Source organism: Colossoma macropomum, unplaced genomic scaffold (genome assembly GCF_904425465.1).
Source record: "Colossoma macropomum unplaced genomic scaffold, Colossoma_macropomum, whole genome shotgun sequence".
Lineage (NCBI taxonomy): Eukaryota > Metazoa > Chordata > Actinopteri > Characiformes > Serrasalmidae > Colossoma > Colossoma macropomum.
Window position 1 is genome coordinate 3,854 of NW_023495417.1, and position 11,147 is coordinate 15,000.

The 11,147-nt window shown below is 37.5% G+C and overlaps 1 pseudogene; it reads right to left on the bottom strand.

Moving 5' to 3' along the window:
• Window positions 1-1,200: 1,200 nt before the first annotated feature.
• Window positions 1,201-9,371, bottom strand: LOC118802067 (annotated as a pseudogene).
• Between the last annotated feature and the right edge of the window lie 1,776 nt (window positions 9,372-11,147).

An 11,147-nucleotide genomic window follows, 5' to 3' on the forward strand; every position in this document is an offset into this window, starting at 1 on the left:
ATATTCCACTATATAAGCTACCTGGATGATCTTTGCCTCTCTGAAAGGATTCTGCCAGTCTCTGTGTTGGGGGTCTAGGCCTGTCTGAGGGATTTCTCTCCTCCTCTCTTTGTTTCTTTTGCAGCTCGGAGTTCTCTTTTTCATGGTTTTTCATTGTTTGTATAAATTGGTGGTGTTGCCACAGTAGTGAAGAGTCTTCTCACACACATCACAGTGTGCAAGGTTTTCATTTACAGCCATAAAATATCTCCACACGACGCTCCTCTTTCTCTCTGCTGTGCTCTCAATCACTGCAGCCTCAGTGCCACTGAGTCACATAACAGCATGACAACAGAACAGCAGAGCGGAGGAGGAGGAGCAAAGTTTGCACACAAGATGTGAAAGGAGCGGTGTTGGGCACAGACATGTCTACTTTTTGATGAAACGAGAGCAACGTATTGAACAAAAGGGAGGGATGTATTGATCCCATCACGCTAGTATCGATCAGATACCAATAGGAACATTGGTATTAATACTATCAATATTTGGATCGATCCACCCACCCCTAGACAATATCACAGTATCATGTAATCAGATCGTGGGGAAGAGGAGCTGATCTGCAGGTATAATAATCTCAGGTGCAACGTGTTCAACAAAAAAGCAGTACCGGTATTTCAAAGTGACCATGATAACATTACTGTGCATGTTTAATGTCATGGTACATATACTGTATTGCTGAATACCAGCACAGGTCTAGTCTCCATTATTTATTTTGTATGTGCTAAAGGAGAAACGTAGTAACAGTTATGCAGCTGCAGCATAATGTGAGTCGCTTCTTAGCAACAGGCGCTCAGTTACTGTAAAAATAACACAGAACGCTTCTCAACCAATCAGGTTGGAACTAACTGTTATATAAATTTATGCATATGTATTATTTATTAACTGTATCTAATGCTAACTACCAAAAATTAGCCAACATTTTACCCAGCGTGCTGGAGATCGTGATTTGTGAATGGTAATCCTAATGGTATCATTAGGTTTTATTTAAACTCACACAGAATTCACATTTCAAATGTTTGTTGTAGTTTTTTATTACATTTATAATTTGCAACGTTTACAAATGATTTGATATAAATCATACATTCTGATAGAATAAGATGACAATTGATGCAATTGAGGAGCTTTTATCTTCTGTAAAGAGATTATCTGGCTCTAATAATATTTTCCTTTACAGAATTATTGTGATTCTAATAACAAAACTGGCCACTGTTCACCTGGTGTTGGTTTACGTACCGTCATCCTAGTCATATTTTAGTGTTACAGCAAATAGACATCGTCCCTGATCTGTGCATAATTCAATCACTAATCATTTGTCTGATGTGAAAAGTTCTGTTCTAGAGTCAGAATTGTTCACAGTGGTGCTGATAGGAACCAGACGTCTGAAGAGTCTAGTGCCTCTAAAAGTTGCTTCACAAAAGGTTGTCAAAGAACTCTGTGATATTTCCCTTCCTTCATAAAGTCCCTCAGCAAAACAATCTTTTCTAGACCAAAAACCACTTTAACATTCCTCTAGACTGTCTTTACCTACTTCTTCACCTGATGCTGTTTCTCCATGATCATCACAGCTGACTGAGGAACCTCTTTTCTGTAAGGATGAGCCTCTGAGTACAACACTAAAACCAATCCCTGAACCTCTGAGAGATTCGCTTAGACCCCCCTTCTGCTGCTGGAGCTGCTCTCTCTGAGTCTGAGCTGCTCCTCACTGTTCTCTCATAAACCTCCTCCAGAAGTGAGTGAGTCTCTCTGAGCTCTGAGAGGCTTTGTTTCAGTGTCTCCAGCTCTCCGTCCTTCTCCTCCATCTGTCTGCTGAACTCTTCCTGCATCTTTGACTTGGAGACCAAAATGTTCCTCTGGAGTTCAGGCAGGATGATCTTCATGAGGTTCCTCTCTGCCTCCATTCTGGCTTCTCCTTCATACGTCTCCCTGATCTCCTCCAGCTCAGGTCTGTGTCTCTCCTCCATCTCTCTCCTCTCCCTCTCTCTCTTTTCTTTTAGTCTCTTCACCTTTTCCTCCATTTCTGTTCTTCGCTCTAACTCTCTTTCCAGCTCTCGTTCCAGTTCTCTCTTTTTCTCTTCATCCCTCTCTCCTTTCATCCTTCTCTCTAGCTCAGTTGTTCGGTCATTCAGTTGTTTTATCTCTCCTTCATGCTCTTGTACTGCTCCCTCTATCTTTCTCAAAGAGTTCTGCACCTCCTTTTGTAGTTTTTCTTTAATTTCTTTTTCTTCTTTCAGCTTCTTTTCTTCTCTTTCTTTCATGATCTTTGTCTCCATTGCTCTGATCTGAGATTCTGTCTCCAGGTAGATCTCACTGCTGTAGAATTTCTCTGTTTCCTTCCACCATCTTCTCTATCTTCTCCAGCAGCTCTGAGATTTGAGAACCATCTCCACTCTCCTTAATGCTGAGACAGTGAAACCTGTTCCCACATTTCTCTACAAGTCTCTGGACCTCCTGGTTTCCTGACTGGATAAACTCTTCAATGTTCTTCTCTTGGACTTCATCAGTAACAGTGAAAAGGATCATGGTGTTCCTCCAACATCTCTCTCCAAAGATCTCCTCCATTTTCTCCAGCATGCCTCTCTCCTCTCCTGTAGACTGCTTTACTGGTATGACTAGGAGGAAGACGTGGGGTCCTGGGGCAGACAGACGGACACAGAGTCCGACGTCCTGTCTCAGCTCCTCCAGAGAGAGTCCAGGACAGAACCAGTCAGGAGTGTCCACCACAGTCACCTGCCTCCCAGCCACCTCCCCCTGTCTGCTCTCACTCTGCTGCCTCACTGTAGACGCTCCAGCCTGGCTCCTCTCCTCTCTGCCCAGGATGGTGTTTCCTGCTGCTCTCTTCCCACATCCAGTCCTCCCCAGCAGCACCAGCCTGAGCTCTGCTACAGGAACTGACTCTGGAGAGGCTGAACTAGAGGATTCTCCACTCACTGTGAATCAACAACAATGAGGCATTTAATCTCTTACTGTGTGATGGTGATTATTATACTAGAAATACAAATAAAGAAATATTTAAGACAGTATAGGAAATCAGTGGAATAATTTACTACCTGGAGGAAAGTCCTGCAGACTCTTTCTTCTCCTGAGTGGTGCTGCAGATTCTGGAGTCTCTCCACTGACTATGAAACACAACAAACAGCACAGAGGAGATTATATTACTTACTACATTTTCACCTTATGCACAGAAGAAACATGAGCGCCTCCATCTTCTTAATTTTAATTTTTGGTTTAGTGGAACTGACTGTTGATCACTGAAGAGGCATTTAATTATTTTTCAATAAATGTTCTAAGCTATAGTTTTTAGATCAATGAAGAAGGAAAGAATTTGCTAGCTATGTTTATTATAAGGAATGATTAAATAGCTATTTTGAGGACACATTAGCTTGCTTCTAGCACAGCAAAGGGAACCACAGTAAGTCACAGCTGAATATAAATGTTATTATAGTGAGTAGCGTCTCTTTCTCCTCAGCTTGGATCTCCTCTGGATCAGCACAGCCGCTCAGCTGCTCCTCCTTTAGGTAAAAAGTTCTGCAGTGCTGACTGTACATTTCCTCATTTTTGTTCCATACTTTTATGAATGTACTCAAAAACAGGCTTTTGATCCTTGACACCAGTGGCTGATGAAAAGGTTCTATGAGTGAAATGAACTTTGGCTTCTTGCAATAAACAGCATTTTTGTATATCAGACGTCACATCAGACTGGATTTAATCATTTGTATTGTAGTGTTTTTAGATTTCTTGTATTACATTCTGAGCTTGTAGGCTAATTACTGTCAGTACTGATGAAACAGCTGAGCTCAAAGAACTGCACAGTATAAACAGTGACAACACAGCATCTCAAACTGTTATACTCACAATCTCTGTTCTCACACTCTAGAAAGATTGTTCTTTCAAGGAAACATTCTTCCTAAGAACACAAGTCTGTTCTTCTTGTTTAGGTAGAGAAACACTCACAGTTTTCTGATAGTGGTCAGCGTAAACTAAGTTTAAAGATAAAAATTTGAAGAGCTGCTTCCTTTAAATGGGCAGAACTGAATAATAGTTTTTAGTATAATATTTGGAAATGTATACACAACAGTTTGTTTTGCTGTTAAATGTTCTGCTGTTTAATGTTTTATCTTCATTCAAACATATTAGTTACTTACAGTCTGGAGGATCAAACTCTTTGCTGTTTCTCCTCCTGGTTGGAGCTGCTGAGTCTGGATCTGTTCTCTCCTGCAGCTGCTTGTTTCTCTCCTCTAGAAGTCTGTCTTTCTCCTCAACCTGCTTGTCTCTTTCCATTAGCTGTGTGTTTCTCTCACTTAGAAGTCTCTCCTTCTCTTCAAGCTGTTTGTCTTTTTCACTCACTTCAGTTTTCTGTTGTTCCAGTAGGATCATCATCTCCTGTAGTTTGCTGCTCTTGTCCTGCAGTTCCTTTCTCAGAGTCTCCAGCTGCTTTTTACTGCTTTCCTCCTCTTTCACTGTGATCTCCAGTAGAGTCTCTTTCTCTCTCAGCAGTTTGATCTGATTCTCCAGTTGTGAGTCTTTATCTTTAAGCTGTTTATGAACACTTTCTAATCTTTCATTAGTTTTCTTTAATAATGAATCTCTCTTATCAACAGTCTCTAAGTGTTCTTTTATAATCGTGTTTTTATCTTTCAGTTCTTGTTTTGTCTCTTTTAATTCTTCATCTTTCTCCACAAGTCTTTTCTCCATTTCTTCCATGTGTTTTCTGTAATTCTCCTCTAATGTCTTTGTTTGTTTCAGCTCATCTTTCATGTCACTGAGAAGTCTGTCCTTCTCTTCCAGCATCTTGTCCTTCATCTGAAGTGTCTCTTTTTTTTTTTTTGTCAGACGTTTTTCTTTCTCTTGAATTTTTTTGTCTTTTTCCATCAGTTCTGCATTTCTCTCCATTAGAAGACTCTCTTTGTCTTTAAGAAGTTTGGTCAGTTCTTGTAACTCTGTGAGAAACACACCAGTTTAATATTTAACATCCAGCTGATCATCACACTGATGATTAATTACAGTATTTACAGTTTTTAAATTCAGTTATTCAGTTTTTAAGCTCCTTTCCCTGTGAAACTTACCAAGTCAGAATTGTTCAGTGGTGGTTATGGGAACCAGACAACTCAAGAGCTTAATGCCTCTGAGTTAAAATACACTGTCTGTTCCTGAAACATTGAGTTTTGAAATTACATTTTGATTGAGTTGTAGGTATCACAGCCCAAGATTCTTTTCACCACCACTGTAAAGAAATCTGAGTCAGTAAATTTCTATACAATCAACTATTTCACATCAAACCACTCTGGAATATATCTCTGTGTCACGCATCCCTCAGGCTCAGACGTCTCTAGGGACTCCATTTCCCAGAATCCCCAGGAAGATCACATGGTTCTCAGTCCTCCATCTTCCTCCAATCACCGCTCTCTGTCGCCTGAGTATTAACTGGTTACACTTGTTCTGATATAATTAGTTTAGTATAAAGCCTGGGCTTTTAGTATAGTTTGTTGTGAGGTATTGCTTCTTGTTGAAGAGCTACTGAGCGGTTTTTCACCTGTATATTGTGATTTTTCCAGTTTTTGACTGTTTGCTGTTTTGACTTTTGCCTTTTTGTCTTTGCCCTTTGGACTTTGATTGCCTAGTTATGTTTGTCTTTTTGTGTCTCTTGACTTTGCTGGATTCGACCTTTGCCTGTTTTTTGACCATGGTTTTGGATTACGATTCAAACATTAAAACCTCACTCTCCTTTTTTAACCATGAGCATCTGAGTTATTCTGCCTTGTTACACTCTGGAGTTCTTCTTTAAACAGTTCAGACACTTTAAATAAAAAATAAACACATAAAGTGATAAAAACTGATTGAAACTATATCAGCAAAGTGATAAAAAAAATCACAGCCTCTAAAATGCCTTTAACAGAACAGAGTGACTGTCACTGATTTTAATTCTGCATCTCTTTTAAAACTCACCGGTCAGCAGAGCAGATTCCTTCATTTTCAGTCTCTCCCCTTCTGTCCATTCTCTGTCCCTCTGAATAAAACAGTGTAAAGGTGCATGATGTCCAGGGTTTGGATGCTTACTTTAATAATGTGTTTTGTTACAGATTCATGATTGGTCGTTAAAAATGTAACTGTAACCTAATCAGACAGTTTACTATATTAAAGTAACATAATCTGATTACTTTCTGTTACTTGTGGATTACTGGTCTTAAATTAAAGACAAATAATTCAATAAAAAAAGGAGAAAAATATTATTTCAACAAGAAATCAACTTAATTCATGCCAAACACAAAAACTGCACTGTTTATGAAACAGAATGATGGATTACAGGTGACTTGACTGAAGTGCCATTGAGCAAGGCACCTAACCCCCAACTGCTCCCCGTGTGCCATGGATAGGGCTGCCCACCATTCTGGGCAACTGTGCTCACTGCCCCCTAGTGTGTGTGTCTTCACTTGTGTGCATGTATGTGGGTGTTTCACTGCACGGATGGGTTAAATGTGGAGGTCTAATTCCACAGTGTGCAAACAGAGTTGGCTGATGGTTCTGAATTCAATTAAATATCTAAATATTGTGCCTCACAGAAACTTCACTGAAACGGTCAAATCTAAGAGGAGCAGTATATGGAAATATTTCAAATATAAAAATGACCAGTGTGTACAACAGTATAATTTGTTTGAGTTTAGGCATGTGTACTCAAAGCTTGAAGTTCAGAAATCAAGCTTCACTTCCCAGAAGAAAGAGTGATTTTAACAGGAAAATAAAAAAAAATATATATATGAGACTAAAAGATCTTACACTGAAACACAGGGGAAGAAGCAATCACTGTAGAATGATCCAGTACATTGGGTCAAATGCAGTAAAGTTAAAACTCTACTGCTGTCCTGAGACCTTTTCCTTACTTGCCTCATTTGTTAAAACCAATCAAAAGATCAATCTGGTAGAAATCTTATTTTGAGTTCCTTCATCAACAATAATCATAAATAGAGGTCAATGTAAAACTCTGACTGGTCATCATGTGTGTTTTATCTACTAAAAGGCTGAACTGGTTCATAAGGTTCATGTTGGAGTGCTGTGTTTGGACTTTGATGGTAATTTTTTAGATGCTCTCTAATCCGCTCTCAGCAGTTTCAGCAGTTCACAGAAATCAATGTGTACTACGAGTTTAAAAAGGCATTAATTCCACACTGAAATGAAGAGGCATTCGGCTTTGTTACTAATAAGCATCATTTATACATATTAACACTTTACACCCATCATTCAAAAACCACTGAAGAAAGAAAATAAAACTAACTTTACTGCTCAGGAGACTTTGCTCTTCTCACATTTCAGACTGTTAGTTAAAACCTGTCAGGTTAAGATTAGCAAAGGTTTCAAACTGTAGAAATTTACAGAGCAGCCAATGAGAAGAAAGAGTTTACTGGCTGTGTGGAGATCCAGAGCTAAAGGCCTGATTCAGATTTCTTCAGGAAAACACTGCAGATCTCAGTTCTGACAATAAAAAAAAGTATTTACTAAATTTGCTTTAGATGGGCTGAATAAAAAACTGAACTGCTGCTGGGCAGGGACTTCAGAAATCTCTCCTAGCAGCAGGATCGCCTCCCCTTTCCTCCGAATTATAGACTCTTTAAATCTACAATACTCATCACATCTTTATCATTAAAAGAGTGAATTTTGGCAAAAGTCTTCATTTGAAAATAATCCTGCTGGTGATCATTCTGTTTATATGATGTAGCTGTAATCAGATTACTGTCTTTTGCTTCTGTAACTATCATACTGCATGTTATATGATCAACAACTGTTTCTCTATTTAAATCACTGCTGAGATTCTGATGAGTTTAACTGATTTAAACTGATATTGTTTGAAAATCACAGCATCTTTTAAACTCGTGTTTAAACAACATTATATACATTATAGTTTTTGCGATTATGTGATTTTACAGTCAGACTGAGACAGACCGAGAAATACACTACAGAGACCCTGCTGTGACCATGAAAAATATTAATATTAATAACTTAATAAGAGCTGTTTTTCATCTTATACTTTTAGTCTCATAATAAATCATTCCTCAGTCATGAGCTCATGGGAAGTGAGTAACAGATCCACAGAAACACAGCATCAGAAAAGAGGAATTAAAATAGTTCAGCTCTGCAGCTTCTGAGGATCATGATCACTTACAGAACACTGATCAGCATTAACACTGTACTAACACTCAACTCAACATCATGAAAGAGAATCAACAGAAAAGAAGAAAATAAACTAATGTAGACTTTATCAACAATCAGCCCTGCACAGCTTTTACACAAAATAATGTCTATATTTATAATTTATTAAAAATCATATTAGAGTCTATTTAGTGGTCGGTTTAGAATAATGTGCTCACCTGAGAAACGTAGACTGTCTGAACCCAAGGAGACTCTGATTAGGGACAAAATAAGAACTTTTAAAATAGTACATGATAAGACAACACATCAGCATTTTCCATAGTAAGACATTGAGATGTGTAGATATTTAAAGGGCCCATAAAACAGAATTTGTTTTTTAAATAAAAGTTTGATTTAGTATAAACAGTGATGAAGTTTCAAAATGTGTTGTTCACTCTTCAGTCATACAGTCCATATATGGAAACTAAGCTGCAAATGCAGCCTGTTTAATTCTAAGTGATGAAAAGAGGCTGAAAAACGATTATGTAATAACAAAATATGGTTGTTGTTGATATGTAAAATCACACAAATCTTATAAGGGGATCAAAAGGAAAAAGAAAATTCCTGAAAATATACAGTATAGACTCCTTAAGAACTATAGCTGCTAATGTAGTTACAGTTAGACTTTTAAACACTAAATAATAATTGTAACCTGTTTATTCTGTCTTTACTTCATGTTCCAGTTGAACAAAAATTATATTTCACTATTAACTACATTATTACCTTCATAGAACAGTATTTATATAAATGTTGATAAAAATGTGACTTTGCTGTTAAAGTTCATGTAAGGAAATGATTCTAACACAAATTTCTGATTATATTAATGTGTGTGTGTGTGTATGTGTGTGTGTGTGTGTGTATGTGTGTGTGTGTGTGTGTCTGTGTGTGTGTGTGTGAATGAGGTAACAGTGTTATTAATGGTGTTCAGTCATCTCAGGCTGCTGTGAGCTCTACACTATAGTGATACATACAGAGCTGAAGTGTGTGTTAGTAACTCTCTCTGCTGATGATGTTCAGCTGAACACTCTGAACACACAGTACAGATAAATACATTAAGTCTTTACAACACAAACATTCTTCACCAACAATCAGCACATCACAATAAAAGCACTACACAATGAATTATACTCACCACTCTGTGCTTTTTCCCCTTTAAGACACTGTGAAGAGAATAATATAATGTGAAGATGTTATGCATGGAAAGTGAAACATTATATATAAATATTAATAAAGCTGGAAATATAACAGCACAGTGAATGTGGATGATGCTGCACTGTTGTTTGGGGGGTTTTCTTTTCTTTATGAGGATCTGATACAGACTGACTGTGTTATTTTAGAACTTAAATATTTTTGTTTCAGTTATTTATTTGTTACTGTCTCTTTTGTCTGTGTGCTCTCTCTCTTTGTCTCTCTAGTTTTCTGCAGTAACGTATTATAATTAAAGGTTGATTGATGATTGTCTCTATTTCAGTGTGTCTTTCACTCCTCCTTCTTCATTCACTCCTCTCTTATCTGTCTTATTACAGACTGTAGAAGTGAATAAAACAGCCTGAAGACTCATACTTGAAGCTACAAGAGACACATAAAACAAGTAAAAAGATTTTAATTTCTCTGAAATCTTCCCTTCAGGTTCTTTAAGATTAGTTTTAAGTGTTTCCTGACCATCTAGTAAATCTGTTCTGAGAGACTCTGCAGACTGAATAAGAGAAGCTGGTTGTTCTTAAATGAAGTGAATGGAAGTGAAGGAGATGAGAGGATCTCAGTAATCAGGTCTTTCAGAGCTGCTGACTCTTCATTATTTGCTGCTTGTTGTGAGTCACTGATATAGAGACTCATCAAACAGGCAGATAGTGTGTGTGAGTGTGTGTCAGAAGCTCCTGCTGTGTGTGTTCTGGGCTATTTTCAGTAATGGAGGAGAGGAAAACTACAGTAATGAGAGACACTCTAATGATAATGATGTACTGATGATGAACGACTCAAATATTCCATCATCACATAAGAACAGTGACATCACTCCCAACAGAGCCAGACTGCTTTTATTTGTTGTGTCTTTTTCTCGTCAGTGAACTTCACTGTCTCTACATTTCTGCAGTGCAGTGGGATTATGCACAGGAGCATTGTGGGAAGGAAGGAGGGAGATGAAGTCAAAAGCTTTCATTCTGAGATCAGAGACTTTGTTCATCATGTGAAATTGACCTGAAACTCAATATTAAGTAGCTGCTTGAATGTAGTTCATGTGATAAGAGTATAAAAATCAGTCACTACCAGCAGAGAAAGAAGGAAACACAGTTATTTACTTACCGACGGTGCTGTGGAATAAAAACAGAAGGAAACACAAAGTTAGTCAAATCTCCATGAGAAACACTTTTACAGTTATAATATTTCAGTCTTTTTAACTCTTTATCTCCTTATCAGAATCTCCTTTTCTCATCTGTACTGTAGTTCTTCATCCTTCACTACTGAACTGTCACTCAATGCTTTCAGTACAACTCCATGAAGACGTTCAGCTCAACCCTTATAGAAATGACTGGTAACACTTTACAATAAGGTTCCTTAGTAAACTAGTAATTATGCATCAACAACTCATGAACTAATATAGTAATTATCAGTAATGAATAATGTGTTATGCTTCATTACTGATGAACAAACATGAGAAGGAATTGTTTTTATTCCTGCAGCAGTTAAAATCAGATAAAGTACATTTACAGAATGAACAGACAGATTAACTCATATAATAACTAAGATTAACTGATATATGAACTAAAAGATGAACTGATATAATAACTATTATTAACTAATATAGTGTCAATCAGGAACAGATCATGAAGGAACATATGAAATAAATCATTAAGAAACGGTAAATATAAGAAGAGAGTTTTGTGTTCTGAAGCTTCATGAATGAATGAGGATCATGAGCTGAAGGAAAACTA